The sequence below is a fragment of the Phyllostomus discolor genome, chromosome 3 (genome assembly GCF_004126475.2).
Source record: "Phyllostomus discolor isolate MPI-MPIP mPhyDis1 chromosome 3, mPhyDis1.pri.v3, whole genome shotgun sequence".
Classification (NCBI taxonomy): Eukaryota; Metazoa; Chordata; class Mammalia; order Chiroptera; family Phyllostomidae; genus Phyllostomus; species Phyllostomus discolor.
In genome coordinates this window covers 56606981-56626532 of record NC_040905.2, presented here as the reverse complement: position 1 = coordinate 56626532, position 19552 = coordinate 56606981, and positions in this window count along the sequence as shown.

Here is a 19552-nt window from a genome sequence, read left to right as displayed (position 1 = left end):
GATCGAAGCCCTAAAATCACTTTACCCTAAAGGTTTCTTCTCAGCCTCAAGTTTTAATCCAGTTTGGAAATGATAAGTAGTTTGAGAGAGAGAAGGCATAGTGTGGTAATTATGAACGTGAACGCTGGAGTAGGACCACCCAGACTCAAATCCCTTTCCCTGATCATTATTAGCTGAATGGTCTGGGCAACATACTGAGCCTCTCCATTATTCAGCTTCCTCGTTTATAAATCAGTGCTGATAACATTGGGGCATACCTCCTAAAGATGTTATGAGGATTGAGTGAGTTAATACAAATGAGAATATTAGAAGAGTGCTTGGCACATAATGATAAAGCTTAGCATATATGATATGACTTCTTTTAAGGATATTTGTAGCTAAAGTTATACATGCCATAGATCACTTGTGCATATACTCAGCAGGATAAGCACCAGAGGCCAACACATTTCCATGAAAGCCCCAGGGAGATCCAGATGCTGTGCTGGCACTGAAATCACCATGTGCTCCTTATCATCTTTCTGCCTGAGTTTCTTCCCCACTAAATGGTCCTTTCACAAGTACTGAAGAAGGAATGAAGGCAGGGAAGAGTGATTTAGGATAAGGTTTTTTTTTCTAAACAGAAAATTTGAGTAGCCTAGAAACTAGTGATATCAATCAACAAATATTCTTTAAATACCTGCTCTAGTTGAGACACTTTTCTAGGTAACATGAGGCCGATCCCTTTTATTTGGGGCTATTTAAAAGACCTCTAAAATCATGGAAATGTCTCATGATTTTCAGCCTTGAAGGATCCTTATATTGGAACAAGGAAAAACCTGAGGTTGTTTTTTTTTCCCCTGCCTTGTGCTTTCCCCCGCTAAAATAGCACTCTTACCAACGTTTGTAGGCACTATGATGATAGTTACTATATAAGTCCAGGAATAGAGAATGGGAGAGGAGGGGGAGGTAATTAACTCAATTGTGTAAGGCTTTCTTTGAGAAGCAGAAAAAAGGTTCCCCATAATTTTATTCCAATTTCCAAAGAGGCAGAGAAGGGTGTTTTGAGAGAGAGACATTCTTACACTCAGCACTAGAGCACAATGCTAACTCCAAGGCAGAGTCCACTTGATTTTTCCACCTGACTGTGCAAAGCAATTCAATTTCCCTACTGCTTTTTCCCTTCTATGTAAATAGCTTCTTTATAAATGGGAAAATGAAGAGCAAGTCTTTCAAACAGTTGTCATAAATTAGAATAAATTGCATTAATTCAAAATGTAAAACCAGAAGAGCCAGGAGAACATGCAACATATTTTCCCCAAATAACACTGTGAACAAGCACAAGTGTATACTTTGGGCATATGTATATCTTTGCTCTGACTGACAGCCTGAAGGAGAGTCCGTGTGATTTTTGTGTTGCTGAGGTAGAAACAATCTTTATTTGGATTGAATAGCAGAGTAAACAGGAATGAATAAGAGACACAAAAGTTTACAGTACAGATGGTTTTCTGATTCATTTTGTAAAATGTGTGCCTTATCAATTAAAGGTGCACTTGCTTTGTGTTCTAGTGAACTGTCCTGGAGTTTTCTCATGGTTGTACAACAGGAAAATGAGACAGGATTGGTGAAAGTTGTCCTGGATTCAGTAATGACAAACAGGCTATAGGCAGCAGCAAAAGTTTGTCTTCTCTACCTTTTATTTCTAAAAACCGACATATTATAGTATAGTTATATGTCATTAAAAAATTAAAACCCTCAGCAGAGACAAAAAATTAAAGGAGGATACATATATATGCATGTACACGCATTTATTGGGTGGGGGAAAGTTAAAAAAATTTGATTATTCAAGCAAAAAACTAAGTGGTGTATCAAAGCTGGTCTCCAGAGATAAAGAAAACATTGATTAAACTATAATTACACCTACCTGTATGGAGCATACACCTGTGCACCTAAGTGCATTCTTCCTAGAATTATAAGAACATTTTCCTTCCCACACAGTCATTTGGCTCTGTTATCCAAGTGAACTGCCTGGAGCAGCCTGAGGAAGAGATGACATAAACATCCATCTTCCATCAACAAGGCCCCGTACCCATTCAGGGAAGCACGGGCTATTTGTGATAGGATTACCCACAACTTCATGACAGTAATGTCAAAATGTAAAATAAAACAGCACTGCCTAAATATTTACTCAGCATTTTTCAATTTAATATGATTAGGACATTGAGTCACGATTCATCTTTCAGTCTGTGTCAAATAGTGCCTTTATCCCCAACATTTTTTGACCATAGATGTAGGGCAGTTAGAAGGTCGAAATGAGGGGCTCTTGAGAGATGAGTAGACAAACACATGAGTTTGACTTCCAGGCTTGTCCTTGATTCTGCTGGCTCTTCTGCCTGCCTTGAAAAGGCCAGTTATGGCTCTCGGGGGTGCTCTAATCTGGAACAATTCCCACAAAACAATCAATGGTGTATCATCATTTCTTTCCCTTTCCCAGAGAACAGGATGCACAGAAAATAATGCACATGTAGTAAAGAGTTTGAAAGCCTAATGCACATAGGAAACTCGCTGCCTCTCCAAATCAGCACATCAGGCCACCAGATACCAGTCTCAGGCAGGAGTTAGTCATCATTTTCTTACACGAGCCTTGCTCTTCTCCCAGGATTGATGCATCTTCTTCTCTTCTACATAAAGAATTAGCTGAACAAAGTAAAAATAAGTGGACTCTGGGGCTGCAGATGGCTGACCAGCTGTTTCTGGGTGACTCCCCATGAATCAGTGCCTCATCTGAGCTTTAGTGCTTCCATGTTTTGGGGGCAAAATATTCTGCATTTTGGAAACTAGTTCATGGAAAATAATACAGCAAACTAACATTTATAGAAAACCACAGTAATCTTGTAACAAATGTCCTAAATTATGTATTCAAAAGCAGATCCAATTTTATCCAAGGTTCTCTGTCTGCAGAGCCTATAGGACCCTTTTTGTTGTTTATAACTCTGGCTCCTCCCAGCCCCCAACCCAAATGCCTCTTCTTTAATGATACACCGCTTTATATAACACACCTCTCAGAAGACAAAATTTCATTTTGAAGAAAAGCTATGGGGGTGCAGGTGGAATATATAATCAACTTCACTTTTCTGTCCCTTTAGCATTTCATCACATATATTTTCCCTTAGTTTGATGGTAAGATTAATGCTTCCTTTTGAAAGCCTCCTGATTCCCTTTTGAACAATATTCACTTCTCACTGGTGAAGTGCAATGTTGTGGGTATTGACAAAATAAAAGTAGAATGGAATTTGTATTTCAACATCTCCCACACTCCTTAAAGTCTGACGTTTCTAGCAAGGCAAGAGTTTCATTGGCTGTCCCTTCTATTTTAAATTATTGTTTGATGTGAATATATCTAAAAGGATATATTTTAATACACAGAGGAGCAGAGATACCTCCAAATGTTTATTATCAGGGAGGGGGGGCATTTAACATGATAGGAGACTAAGAAAGCTTCTATGATCATTTTTGTTCAATGAAAGCCATTCTTATGGGTGGGAGAGTCAAATGCTATTAACCACATATGCTGCCTGCATACCAGCACGAGCCAGAGGAATGCAGATTTCTGTATCTGAGAGCAGCTGCTAAGTGAAATGGAACGTCCAACAGATGGCTACATTGTCATTGCTGGGGGAGGATGAGAGGGAAGCTATTTTGGTTTTTCTGTGGAGTATGTGTATATGTGTGTGTGTTTAATAGAACGTGTTCACCACTACCTGGATCTCAGTCATTATCAAGGGTTTTTATTCACTTGGAATCTTTGAACAAAAATAAGCCTTAGAGATCACTTGGCCATTTGACACATAATGGAGAAAAAGAAAGAAGATCAAGGACACATTGCTTATTAGAGCCAAGACCAGAGTTCTTTCATTAGTCCATTCTACATAGAAGGTGCACATACTGTTTACTTGAGTATTGGGATTTAGCACCAATACCAAAGCTCAAGAAAAGGAAACACTACAGCAGTTGCAGTTTCATAGTATGAAAAGGACATGTGTATTGTTTTCTTTTAAAGCCATGTGGTGGAGTTACCCTGTGATTCTCATATTGGAAGAAAGAACAAAGACACTTAAGCAAAGTTATATTGGGTCTCTATTCTACATTAGATTTTTGGAAAAATAGGCCCAAGTTTAAATAACAGGCCATAGAATATTAAGATTCTACAGTAGTTTCAGATTCCAGAACAAGGAGTTGGACTTACAAGGCAAAGCTTTCAAAGGCCATGGTTAACAGGCAAACAGAAAAGTGTTGGGGTCTCATCATGACCTGTCTGCAAAAGGTCTTTACCCCCTTCTGATGGGAGCTTTGGGTCAGTTGTACAGTCACATGGCTCACTCATTGGTTCATGGTTTTGTTTTTTTTTTCCAGAAATAGAATCAATAGAGAACAGACAAACCCACAGTTGCCAGTTTGTACAGTCTTGTGGTTTCTGTCAGGGGCTACAGGCTCGAGCAGGTCTACCAGATAATGAAGGCAAACTATTTCAGTTCCTGTGGGTCCAGAGTGCCTCAGCAGAGTTCTGGTTTCAAACAAATGAATAACAAATTAAAAGGTACAGTAAAATAAGGGGGTGGTTAAAATATATTAACTAAAATCAATGGAAGTGAATCGTAGTTAAAACTCCGCATTCTCAGCAATAGTCGGTGATGCAGTTTGTTAATCTCTTAAAATTTATGTTAAAAGCCTTTTAACAGAAAGTCAATATATTTGGCTGGTTGAGCAAGTATATCATCCTGTCCTGGGTGTTGCATTAAATATGACACAGAGGCTCCATTCCCTCTAGGAAATGAACAGAGGTCTATCCAACGGAAGTCTTACCTCGGGGAGACCAGACGTTTTTCCCAAAACAGCCTGTGGAACCAAGCTGAGTCTCATGCTCTCCTCCTCTGCTTAGGTTCCCCACTGACGTCAGGGAGAGTCCTGGAAATGAAGCGAGATCAGAATACCAGAAGCATAGCCTAATAATAGAGCAAAAATGGAGAGCAGATGGAAAATAAGGCATCTTGATAAAGTGTGACCTAATGTTATAAATTTGTTCAGGGAAGAAAACAACAACAGCAAAGCAAAAAGGCCTGTAAGCAGACTTACTGGTGCTAAAATTATGGAATATGGCAAACTGGGAAAACACCTAGCTGCCTAGAAACCTTCCAGAAAAATACTGAAAAATAACAGGAGAACAAGAAAAATCAATTTTTGCATGAGTTCAAAACACCACTAGTAAATGTGCCTAGGGGTAAAATTGATAGAAAACTAGCAGTAGAAAACTAGAAACAGATTATTAGCAGCTTCTTTTACTTATGCTTTGTGCAAAATTTTATCTATTGTATCTTCATCTCTCTGGAAAACAATCTGCTGTCCATATGGCTAAGGAATGCTGGGAGAACACAGGTGTAAACATTGAGCCTGGTGTTGAAAATGAATTGAAGTACTGGGCCCAAAGTACAAGTTTTAGCACAGGGGATTGTCACACCTGTAGCTCCAAGAAATGCTCTTAGGAGATATCTTGCATCTCCAGTGTGTGTGTTTGTGTCCGTGTGTGTACCTGTGTATGTATGTGGTCAAAGCCACAAAGGCTACTTTTATCTCTTAGTATGGCTACAACATATTCAAACAAACACCCCACTTACTTTTCTGGGATGAATGGCAAAGTCTTGAAACAAACCTTTTCTGAATTTTTACCTTTTGTCAGAAAAAAAGATATTGAGATCCATTTAACAATGAGACTTATGAATATATACTATTTTTGATATAGAAAAAGAAGGCCCAAAGATGTTGGGATTGGGGTATAAAGAAAATCCCTATTTCAATCTTTAAATACTTGTTTTGTCTAGAAATCACTAAGCTGTTTTATTTGGTAAACACCCTGCATTTTCTAAGAATGAGCTATTGATTGGGAAAACTGATGGGGTAAAGTTTTAAAACAGAGATACATTTTCTTTTAATTTTTGTTCAACCACTGATGGAATTTAAAAAAAAAACCCTTTCTAAAAAAATTCCCCTTTTTTTGGCTCATCACTCTAATGGTTCTTGGGCTCTGTCTGTAGCACCTATAAAAAGAAATCTTGTGTTTTCGGGTAATGTTCTAGCTTCTGCCTCCTCAACCTCTTCACTCTGTCCAGCCACCATTTCTCTCTGAGTCTTAGTCTCACTCTGTCTGATCTTTTCAGCTTGATATTTCAGACCCTCCATCACTCTCAGGGAAACTCCTTCACCTTGTACTTCAACTTAAGTCTCCCTCTGCTCCTCACTATGTGGCTAAGGGTGAGCCCAGTCCATTCATTTCCAGGCTTCTAGATGCCTGGCCTGGCAGAGCCACCAGCCTCCTGCTACCACCTACCATCCCCAGAAGAAAATATTGGACACCCATCTCTGCTTGGAAGGTCTTCAGTTGGAGAGATCACAGGGAGCTATTCTAAAGAACCCATGCTACATAAATGCATAAGATTAGGGGCATATGATTTATGAAATTTTAGATAGAAAAGACAACTAAAGATCATTCATTTTATAGTAGAAGAAATTTGTACTCACACTCAGTCAATAATCCAGAGTTCCTGTAAGTAGTGAGTGATACAATGTACATAAAATATTTTATAAGCTATATAACACTGTACTGTGTGCATTAGAAAGTCAGTGTTTGTCTTCTAGGTAGTATGTTAGAGAGTCATTCTAGAAATGCTGCCATTACTCAAAATGTTTTAAATCTCTTTTTTAAAATGTCACTTCAGGAAGCTAAGATTGTGACTGTGTAGTCACATCTCACTCTTATCCACAAAGGTATCATCCAGGTCCCAGGCACTCATCTCAGAGTTCATCTTAAATGTCTTCAAAGGCAGAACCCGTGTCTGTTTTGCTGCTTGCTCCTGGTGTACTCCCTGCCACTTAGTAAGTACCTAATAATTATTTGTTCAATGATTTAAAAAATCAAACCCACCCTTAGAGAATGATGATTTGCTATGATTGATAGGCAAAGGCTCTAAAGATATTTTCAAAAGTCCATTTCCCAAATAAAATTATTTTTGAGCTATAGCATTGTTTTTGGATTAAGTACAAGGTTATTAATTAAGAGAGGATAACATTCACATTGTATTTACACATCTGTGTTCTGCCTGACCTGTTTGCATGGATGAATTTATTTATATCTTACCTTCCCCCCCCAAAAAAAAACCAAAACCGAGGCAGATTGAAATAATAACAGCAAAACCCCATAATAACAATAATATTAATAAAAAGCACATTACTATAATCATGTCTCAGATATGCAGAGCAAAAGCAGCCCACAGGGTAGGTTCCTTATGTGTGGTTAGCTAAGGAGTGACAGTAAGTAACAAGAAATAGAGAACAAATGAGACTCACCCAGTCTCAAGCACATGTCTGCCTGCCATCTGGCCCTTCTTCCCTGTTGAGTAAAAGAGTTACTTACAGCTAGTAAGAATGCAGTCATAAGGAAACATTCTAGGGTAATGGGGGTGACAAGATTCCCAGTTGATAATAAGTGCCCATGAAGAAAGGCATCGGCAGGTGTCACGAAAACCAATCATCAGCGTTGTTAGTACTAACAGGTAAAGTCGGTTTTGAGGATTCTGCATGACACATAAAAGGGAGAACAGTCCCTCTCTAGTGGGCTGATGCTTAAATTTGTTTGAAGAGGAAAAAAATGAACAGAATACTGATAGGTAAGGCATAGTAACCACGAGAAAAAACTATCCACCTTTTTCACATGTGAGTTACTCTCAGAGAGTGTAAGAGTAGTGATTCTATAATTGTTTTAATAACACATTAGGCACACGCACAGAAATCCAGTTCATACCACAAAAGCAGTAAACTTTTCCCATATTTCAACTAGTTCCAGTTTAAAGCATCCTGACCAGGCAAGGGCTCAGGGCATACATTAGTAATTGCTTAGTGAATGCACTTATCTGTTCTTCATACTGCCCCTGAAACATCCGATTAAGAAAATTCAAGTAGGTCCAGCTAAAAGCAAAGCAAAAATGTGGTTCTTTACAAAAATGAAACCAAGGAGTGTTCAGAAGAAGTAAAGAGTGATGAATTTCTCACCAGGCCACCAGCTTGTTTATTTCAGGGCCACTCTGGTTTTGATGAGAACCAGAACATGGATGTCATTGGTGATGCGTGACATCCACAAGAACAAAGTTACTGGCTTTTTTTTTTTCTAGAAATAAGCACCATAATTAAAATAAGGAAGGAGTACTTGAACTCTGAAGTGGCTGTAAATCTGAGCTGTGCCCTTTAGGTAAGGAGGTAATATCAAAGGCAGCTTCTGAAGAGAAAAATTTATATTTCAACATCACTCCCCAAAATCTCAGCCCAAGCCCTAACCCCAAGGCCGGTTTCCACAGGCTGTGGTATAACCTCCACAGCATATCAAGAGTAAATAGTACAATTTCTAAACTGCAAATCTGATTCTGTAACTACACAGGTTAACATTTGCATTACTTACAGATTTAAATCCAAAGTGTAAGCCTAAAATATGAAGATTTTTAAGGAACTGGCTTTTTCTTCCCTCTCCCCCAACCTCATCTTCTACAGCTTTTCCATGTACATCTTAAGCTCCAGGCGTAAGGAATTAATTAAGGTCCAGAATCCAGGATTTCAACATGTTCACTTATACCTCTGTTCTCTCTGAGGAACATGCCCTTTCTTTTTGCCATAATTGTCACTTTCACCCCCTAACCATAAAGACTCAAGTGCTGCTATATGCAATTCTAAAAAGTACAGAATGTCTTCAACCATTTTGACTTTGCCATTTTGACTTTGAGAGCATTTTGACCCCCCCTGGAATGATAACCTTGACTTTTAATCCCAAAGGGACAAAACACATGAGTGCACATCCAATCCATCTGTATTCCCATAGCTGTTTTCTATCCACCCCACAAGCTGTTTGAATAAGATTCAGTTTTAATCAGTGTATTAGCCTGCTCAGGCTGGGTGGCTTAAATAACAAAAAGTTATTTCTTCATAGTTCTGAAGACCAGAAGTCTATGTTCAATGTGCCAGATGATTTACTTTCTGGAGAGGCTCTCTTCCTAGCTGACAGACAGCTGCCTTCTTGCTGTCCTCACTTGGCCTTTCCTGAGTACATGCACACAGGAGAAAGAGAGAAACTGCAGGTGGGGATGTGGGGAAGTGGGGGGCGTGGGGCGGGGGAGTGCTAGCTCTCTAGCATTTGTTCTTTTAAGGACACTAATCCTGTCAGTTCAGCATCCCACCCTTATGACCTCATTTAACCTTAATTACTTCTTTAGAGCATGCTCAAGGGTAGGACTTTAGCACATGAATTGGGGGGCATGCAAACATTCAGTTTACAGCAATCACTTTGTGTTTCCAATATCCAACATAGTCCTTGTGATATCTGTTAACATTTGTGATATGATTGAATGCTCCGCCATATGAAGAGAGAATGACTAAAACTGGTTAACTTGTTAATCAACCAAAAGTACTCATTTAGTGCACCATGTGCAAATCTCTGTTATAAAACATGTCAATGTCGTTAAGGAATTCACAATCAAATTATCTAATTGAGAATTTAAACACAAATAAGTGCCAAATAAGTGATTCGAATAACAAGCAACCATAAAGTAGAACAAAGAGGACTAGGTTTGGAGTAAGAAAATGTGGGTTTAAAACCCAGGCTGCCACTTACCATCTACATGAACTTAGAGCAAGCAGCTTAATTTCTCTGTTTCAGTCTCCTTGCCTGTTACATGGGGACAAAATGCCTAAATGAAAAATCAAGTGTGTGTGTGTGTGTGTGAGAGAGAGAGAGAGAGAGAGAGCAGGCAAGTGCACTTGGAAAATGCTAACACCAAATCTCAAGGAAACAAAGATGTGGGCAAACCTTCTTAAGAGGCTCCTTTGACAAGATGCTTCATACATTCCCTCTTCCCAAGTGGGAAGGGCAGCTTTTCTCCCTCCCTATAAGGCAGGCCCTGCTGCATTAAACACATTTGTGCATGCCTAGTTATGAACACTCTCAAAACTCAGTGTGTTATGCTGGTGCCCCACCAGAAAAAGAAGAACTCCTGCTTATTTTCTACATTTGCTTTCTTGCATAAAAGAGAACCAGAATGCTTTAATTCTGAATCATAGAGAAGTTGTGGTAAAAAGCAGAATGAGAAATTCTTCACAAGCAAATGCCACATGGGTTACTTCAAGGCTGCATGCACTCTCTCTGTAACCCTCAAGTATTAACTATGTTAAAGCTAAGGCTGAAATGGCCAAGAGTGATTTAAACATGGGGGACAACAGACAGTGAAAATTCTCATTTAAAATCCAGGAAATATGTTATGTGCTACCAGCAAATAAAGAATTGTCAACAATGAAATATTCACTTTGTGTTCAGTGCCAGGAGGAAAAATTGACCTTGACCAATTGTTAATTATTGCTCCATCTTCTAATCAGCAACTAACAGATCACATTTCTAAATCTTAAATGAGAGTGTGATTTTTGCAGAGTTTGTAAAAGCAAATGGAGTCCAGGTGGAGCTGCATAGGAAAAACAAGAAAAAATGGCTCCTCACCAGAAACAAGAGATGAGCAGAGGAGGACAGATTCAGACACCCCAGGCTCCCAAACTCCCTGTGGAGAAGTAGATTGTGTGTGTGCACGGACACACACACACACACATATCCACAAGCATATTATTTATTTATTTTTAAACAGCCTCACTTCTTACTGATGCTGGCAATGCTCCTCACTTCCATTGCATGTCAAAGAAAAGAATTAAAGAGTGGAAAGAAAGAACTGAGGGAAAGATTGCCCTGATTCATTCAGAGCTAGGCGCTCCAGAACTGACTTTGTGTTTATTCTTTTACATCTACCAAAAGCAACAAAACACCACAGCTAAAGAAATAGACGCTGAAAATGTAAATTGAAAATGTAACTCAAGCATTGTAGAGTGACAGATACAGCTTTTAAATGCATAGTTTACTTTTTTATCAAGTGTAAAGGTGTCAATGCATATAAAAGCTCCTTATCAAGTGTAAAGGTGCCAATGCATATAAAAAATATTCGCTTGAGTTACTAGCAAAATACTAAAGCAAAAGCAGGAAGGAGCACTCCCAGCTACAGGAAACGTAAGTCACTTGTCCATTCACCGAGAGATCATGACATGCTTTACAAATCTCTTGTATATCTGCCTCCAAGCTCTCCACACAGAAGTTCACACAGGCAGAGACATATTTTTTTTCTTCTTAATCAGGTACCTTTTAAGATTCATAATTTGGGATGAGCAAAAGGCTCGGCAGGAGGTGGGGATGAATTAAAAACCATAAAATTGATGCTATCACTCTGATTGACATACCAGTAGTGCAGCACACATTTCCTGTTTGTCAGGAATGAAAGGTGTTCACATGCTGTAATAATACCTAATAATGTTTTGGAAAGACAAACTGCTGTCTGACTACATTTTAGCAAGATACATTTTTTTTCCCTTTCTGTCAGCATTGAAATCAGAAGCTCGGTTATGTATTACAACCCTCTAGAAAGGATGACCTAGATATTTAATAGCTGCAGCTATTCCAGTCCACTACCTGGACCTCCCCAGGTCTCTGATGCTATATTCTAGCTTGCCCCAAAATCACCATTACACCTTAAGACTAATTCAAGAGAATATCCTGGGAGCTAGCTGACCAGGACTACTATAATAAACTTAAGGGAAGAGAGCATCCTTTGCTACCTATAGCTGTCTCATCACAAAATTGGTCAACCCTCTGCTTAGAGGTTTGTCTAATCTGACAATTAACATTTTGTGCAGAGTAGCAAAGAGAATCTTGTACATAGGGATCAGGAGACCTGGATCCCTCCAGCTGCCATGTCACTCTGTGACCATAAGACAGCAATTTACCCAGTACACATTTCAATGTTATCACATTGAAAATAGAGATTGCTTCCATTTGTCTTGACTACTTGAAAGGGTTGTTGCAAACGTAGAAGCAAAATAATAGTATTATAACTGGCATGTATCCTCTGGCATGTAGATTCTAAATATGATTTTGTGTTCATTAAACAAAGGATTTGGGGAGTGTTGAAAGTAATTTATTTTGGGGGGGCAATTTAGCAAAAGGATGAGGAAGAATCAATGAAATACTAGATTTTATATGACAGGACATCAGAAAAATATCAGATATAGTTATAGTTCAAGAATTTAGCTTATGGTGAATTTTGAGCCAAAGATGTAGTCTTCTCATTACTGCCATGTTATTACTATTTATATTCCTACTGAGTATTGATTATAGTCAAGAATTACCTCATGGTTTAAAATGTTAAAAGTATTATTTTGGGGAAAAGAGAGTAAAAGAAAATGATGAAATAAATCAGAACATTTCAGGAGGAAAGTAGAACAGAAATGCATGTGTTAAATATTTTAATGACACATTTTTGCATTTTAATCTCTGGGATTCTGTTATTCCCACAGACATTTTCAAGAAAATAAAAATGTAAAATCCGTGATATATATAATCATTGTCTAATAATGCCGAGTTGAAATATTTAGACACTAGAGTCTGAACAATCCTTTGTTTCCAGAATTGTAAACATAGGTTTGGATGCTTTGGGAAGCCTGAAAAAATTAACCCAAATGAAGGGGGCGGGAGTGTTATGTGGACCCTGCACTTGGTAATAATGTTGTTGAGCAGGGATCAAAAGTGCTTTTGAATACATTTTATTGTTGTTGTTTTTGCTAAGTCAAATAAAGGCTTTAAACAAAAACAGGTTTCAAGCCTTCTGCTTACAATTGCACTTCATGTGACTTGACAATGCTGATTTCTGTGTAATTTTTTAAATCCATGTTTGGTAAAAAGCAAAGGCTTTTCTACTAGTTCTTCAAAGTTACTGCTGGTAAATTCAGCTCATTTGTGCACATGCTAACAGACAGTGCAAAGGAAAATGGGAAAAATTTCAGCAAAGTCACTTCTACTACACCCAGTTGATACCTTCTGAACCTGAAGGAGTTACGATGCAACTTTTTCAGGATGTGAGTGCATTTAAATCCTGGCCTGAATTAATTTTACATTAACTAAAAATAAAGTTAAACAGAATGTATGGATCACGTCCTCATAGTCTTCAACTGGCAGTCCCCAGACTGCTGTTTCTTCAGTTGGATTGACGAAAACTGGAAGAAAAGCATTAACAAAAGGGACCTTGAGTGCTATCAGTTGAAATCTACCTAAATCCCCATAGCAAAACATAATCTGGAAGAAATAGGAGGTTTCTTTTGGTTCTAGTCAATAACTTGAACGTTAGGTTATACAGCATCCATCCTTTTACTTGCTAAATTCCCCAAATGTGGTGAAAAACAAACAAACAAACAATGTTAAGCATTCAGGTGAGAGATATTTATCAGAAGGATGTAATTTACATGGCCATATACCTCACAGCAAGTCTCACATGGAAATATAGGTACAAATATGCATAAGTTATATTTATATACTTTCTATAAAATTATACTGGCATTAATTAAATGGCAGAAAAGGCAATGAGAGCATTGTTTGGAGAGTAGCTTATTCCAAGTTCTGATTATAACTTGCTTCCCAAAGAAGGAGCCACCCACAAGCTTAGAAGACAGATGAGAAGATCATCAGCGCAGATTTGCTGTGAACAGCTCGGTTCAGTTCTGTCCTTGCCAGACTCAGGGCCACACACACCCTCCCAAGATGCTAGAGAGGACTCACAAAAAGAGCACCCACTTCTCGCTCCAGTTTTGGCAAAGGCAGAGGGTGATTTTTTTCTCTGGGTAACTTGAAACCTGCCTGTAGAGCTGAGAACTGCCCTCAGCAGCAAAATTGTCATCATCATTATTATACCTAACATTCACTGAACATTTACTAGGTGCCAGGCACAGAATGCTTTACATTATCTCATCTTGTGTTCACAATGATCCCATGAAGTAAATTCTATAATTACCCAAATTTTACAGAGGAAAAAAAACTGAGATTAAAATTTGCCCACACTTTTAGAGATGGTGAGTGCCATAGTAGGACTTAAATTGAGACAACCTCCCTTTTTTAGAATCTTTACTTCTTGTAACCATTAGAGTGGCTTACTCAACTATCAAAAGAAAAAAACAAACAAATCTATGGGTTAGGCTTTTTAAAGTCCCACTCTACTTCCAAACTCCTCTTATTTATTTACTAGTTTTACATAGATTTGTTTAGCAGAGCACCAGGAACTATTTGAGGCACTAAGAATTCAGCAATGAACAAGATAAGTTCTCTACCTGTGTCGTCCTTATGTTTTTTATTTCACACACATAGCCTAATTTATTCCTTAATATAACCATACAAGTCTTGGGCCATTAGTGTCACCCAATTTTTAGGTGAGGGAACCATTGCTCAGAGAAGTGAAGTAACTTACCTGAGGCCACAAAGCTGGTAAATAAGAGAGCTAGGGTTTGCCCCCTGACCTCTGACTGTTAATTCTATATTCTTATAAAAATAAGTCTTGGGGATGGAATATTTAGCAGCATAGGGAATATAACCAATAATATCTTTATAACTACATATGGTGACAGATGATCAACAAATTTATTATAGTGATCACTTTGTAAGGAATATAAGTATTGAATCACTATGCTGCACACCTGAAACTGTTGTAGTCTTGTTATCCATTCTAAGATGGCTTTCAACAGCAGGACTGAACGTTAGTAGTGCCAAGATAGGAGAGAAGACCTCCTCCTCCTAATTTTTGCCTCTCTGACCCCACCTTTTTTTGTTCCTTATTTCTGTCATGTTTCAGGTACCCCCTGCCTTCTGATTGTCCATATTCTCCAACTCCTCTACCACCCACCCCCACCAGGCCCGTTTTGCCCGCTCCTCTCTTGCCTTATATACCCCCTTCGGCCCCTCACTCCTCCACATCCAAACACTGGGGTTACTCATAGCTCCCACTCTTCACTTTAGAGAGTAGGCCTGACATGTCGTGAAAAATGGTCAAAATGGGATTCCTTTCTATTGTTATGTCAGGAAAGCCTGTCCCTAGCAAGTTACGAATTTTATTTTCTCAGAATTTCTTGAGTGAGTTTTCCCATGGAAACATTCTCCCATGTGGTAGTTATTGCAGGTACATCTGGGCTAAATATGTTCCTAGGGGCTGGCTAGCAAATCTTAACAGTGGGTAATGCACTTTGAATTCCAATCAACCCAGCTACAAATGACCTCTGGCAAGACTTCCTCAGTAACGCATTCCCTGTCTTCACTATCACTCACAATAAAGAATGGGAAGGAGTAAAAAATAAATTTTAAAAATAAATGATTTCTTAGAATTAAAGAGATAAGGCCAAGGGGTTATGTACACAATGTAGAAAAAGAAATGATTTAAACTTATGGGTGGCAATAGTGGAAGTGGTAGGAGGTAAAAGATAAATGTTTCTGACTTTAATGAATTTCAAGTCTACAGAGAAACCTTGAATGAAAATGACATCCAAGAAACTCCTCAGTCCAATTCTAATTTTTCCCATGAGTCCTTTGAGTCCCATGAGAGTAAAGAACACATCTAATTTTACTCAACATTATATCAACAGCACTTAGCACGGGGCCTGAGACATAGTAGGCACTTAATGGATGATTACTGAGAGAAGGAACGCCATCCTAGACATCTCCACCACCCCCACTATCTGCTTCCCAACCAGCAAAGCTCTCTGTTGAAAATCCTAAACAAGGCTGGATTTTCACATTGAACTTTCCCCTCAGGCAGTAACCTCTACCTACACTGCCTTTTCTCCCTCCCAGACTGTTGAAATGAGATTTTTTAAGGCCACAGTCCGGTCAAAAACTGTATCTGTTGGAATTCTCTTATGCTCGGCCCCAGGCCTGAATGTAGCCGCTATATGGGGCCTGCCTGTGATGTCTCAGGGTGGGCAAAGTGGGGGCCTGGCAGAGTTGGGAAGGGATTTCTCACTCATCACAGACCAAGGTACAGAACATGTCCCATCAGGAAGGGTGTGATCCCTTGGGAGTCACCCACCCACTGGTGGAGAAGGGAAACTGACTTCCCCACCCTGTTTGACCCCCACATTATCAGTTCACTCTGGGATCCTGACAATCAGTAGCTTGTCCTGGACCTGAGAAGGAAACCATTTTGTTTTCTTCTAAGCACACATTGTCACTTTCCTCATAGTTATGAAAGAATTCTTTAAAAGAAAAGGATCTGTACTAGTCATCTTAGCTTCTGTCTTTCCCCAAGGGTTTACTGAACTCACTTGAGAAACAGAAAATATTTTATTTCACCCCAAAAGGTAAATAATCCCAAATCCAAATTTACCTGGACAAATCAGAAAATGGACTATATAACACCAATTTATCTTTTTGGCTTTTCTTTTTTGAGATTATCACACATTGTATTCAAGAAAAGAAATCTTACAGATTTACCATGCTACTGTTAAAAGCTTCTCTGTCTGATTAGTTGAAAACTTTTAGAATCTGAATTTATAAGCTTATTCTGAGATATCGTCTTCTACAAAGGATTGGGAACTGTTTAAATATAATATGATTAAACCATGCATAATCATACTTACTACGTGCAAAGTGTAATAGCAAATACCATTAAAAGCTGAGTTCTCATTGTAGGTCTCAATTTGGCCCTGACTGAGACCGCTATAAACAGTTTCTCACCTGCAGAGGCAAATGACAGCTGAAGTCCATCACCCACTGTCTGCCATACCACATGTCCTGCTGGCATGGGACTGGTTGTGTCCACTCAGGGGAAGTTGCACCTTTTTCTGAATTCTCAAAACATACTTTCTTGGCCTGCCACTCTTCTCACACATACCTCCTAAGCTGCACTGGGTGATCCTTTCCAGAGTCAGCACTGTCCAGCTGAACATCTCGGCGATTGCATAAAGATGCTGGAATAGCCCTGGCTGGCATAGCTCAGTGGATTGAGCATGGGCTGAGAACCAAAGTGTCTCAGGTTCAATTCCCAATCAGGCCACATACCTGGGTTGCAGGCCACGGCCCCCAGTAACCGCACATTGATGTTTCTCTCTCTCTTTCTCCCTCCCTTCCCTTCCTAAAAATAAATAAATAAAATCTTTAAAAAAAGAAAGCAAAAGACCTTTCTGTCCCAACCGAAAAATTAAAAAAAAAAAAAAAAGATGCTGGAATAGAAGGAAAAGGGCACACCATGTGATTTCCCAAGGGCCAATATTTCCCAAGAGATGGTTCTGGCTAAAGAGACCCAAAAACAAAGAGTCTAACTCCAACAAATATCCTGTCCAAATTCCCTTTTCATAACACAATGTAGCTGTATTCAATACAAAACAAGTAGAGTGAGAATTGAATGTGAATTACAGGGCAGAATTTTAGTCGCAATACATGAGTTAAACAGAAAAATAATCGAGACCACTTACTTCATTTTATTGTCAACAGTTTTACCAAATAGTTCATTTATTTGGAAAGGTGGCACCTCTTTGAAATTAGCTTTCAACTTCTCATAGAAGTTCAGATTGTTCCTACCCTCTTAGTCAACTGAGATTATTTTTATTGCTACAAGCCATCCATGCCGGTTTTTGAGAACATATCATTAATCGTAATTAAATTGTGTAAGTTAAAAAATCTCTAATACCTGCAAAATATACAACATAGCTGTAAAAAATGTTTACCAACCAGTAAAAACTTGTGTAGATTTTCTGTAAAACCGGCAGCTGGAAATGATAAAATTTATATTTTATCCTTATAAGAACCTTCATAGGTTTACCTAAAAGGGAAGAATAAAGTCAATTACTTTACTATTTCAAATAGATTTTGCCTTTGGCAAGTATACAAATCACAATGGAATTGTACCTTTGAGCTTTGTAATTGTGACAACTCTGAGATATTACCTGGTAAAGCAGATCTTGCTGCTCCAATTACCTCTCCAATCTGTTCTCAGATGGAATCATGCTCATGTTTCCAAGGCAGAGGGAGCACCACGAGTTGTGTTTCTGTCAGGTCCTGCCATGGACTGAATTCTGCTCCCCTCCCACCCCAAGTATCTGTTGAAGCCCTTATCCACAATGTGACTGTATCTGGAAATAGGAAATAGGGCTTTTAAGAAGGTGATTAATGTTAAATAAGGTCATAAGGGTGGGGACCTGATCTAATAGAACTGGTGTCCTTATAACAAAAGGAAAAGACATCAGAGTTCTTTGTCATCTGTTAGCCAGGATGAGAACTTTCATGCAAACTTGACCCTGCTGGTACCCTGATCTTGGACTCCCAGCCTCCAAAACTGTGGGAAAATACATTTCTGTTGTTTAAGCTACACAACCTGTGATATTTGTTATGGCAGCCTGAATTGACTAATGTAGCCCCTTAAGCAAGCTAACTAAAACTAATAATTATCATTAATTTTTCAGCAAATAAATAAAATATTTTAGATTTTTAAAATTCTTGTAATTTTTATATAAAAACTATAAATAAAATCATCCTTAAAAATTAAGTTCTAAGCCCTGGCTGGCATAGCTCAGTGGATTGAGTGCGGGCTGGGAACCAAAGTGTCCCAGGTTCGATTCCCAGCCAGGGTACATGCCTGGGTTGCAGGCCATAACCCCCAGCAACCGCACATTGATGTTTCTCTCTCTCTCTTTCTCTGTCTCCCTCCCTTCCCTCTCTAAAAGTAAATAAATAAAATCTTAAAAAAAAAATTAAGTTCTTTTTATTTATTTGTAATAAACTTTCTAAGTAAACTTGGTGTTTTTGATATCAACCATAGCTTCAAAAGAAATACCCTCCCTTCTGTCTATACGATTGTTGCTCTAGAATTCCTCTTATTTGGATATCCCAGAGCCACCACTGCCATAGTCCTGACACAAATGTTGCTGATTCCCTTATACTTTGCACATTTCCTGCTCTATCCTCCCTCTCCTACTTTACCACAATACTTCATTTTAAAATGGCTGTATTATTTATCATATCACCTGGTAATTCCATGACTTGTGCACATGCCTACCTCACCATGAGAAGACACACATCCTCAGAACAAGGTTCATACTATCCTTTTGAATTTGCATAATGTTCACTACAATCTTTTGCCAGTGATGAGTGTATATTCAGCAAATGTATGAAAGAATGAATGAACTATTGATGGATGGATGAATGAATGAAGGAATGGATTAATGAAAAACTTAATGTATTTACCACTTTACTACATCTATGGCATCCAGGAGAAATAGTGTCCCAACACAATGCCTCCCCTTGATGCAACATTTATGAAAGAAAGAGAACTAATAAAAAGGGAAAATGGAGAAGCTTTTAGTTGCAATGTTTTCTATTGGTTAGACACAGTTTCCTTGTTATCTTTAATCTCTACTGCCATGGAAGTTAGGTTTCACTACCCCCATTTTTCTGACAAGAAAACTGAGGCTCTGTGAGATTAATTAACACTTCTAAATTTATACAGCTACTGGAAAGCAGAGCTACAATTTGACACTAAAATCCAGGCTCAATCCCATATATTATGTTACCTTTCTTTCTCTGTGATCTTGTCTTAACTTATTACTTTAGCATTTTGGTTAAAAGAGAGGTAAAATATATTTTCTG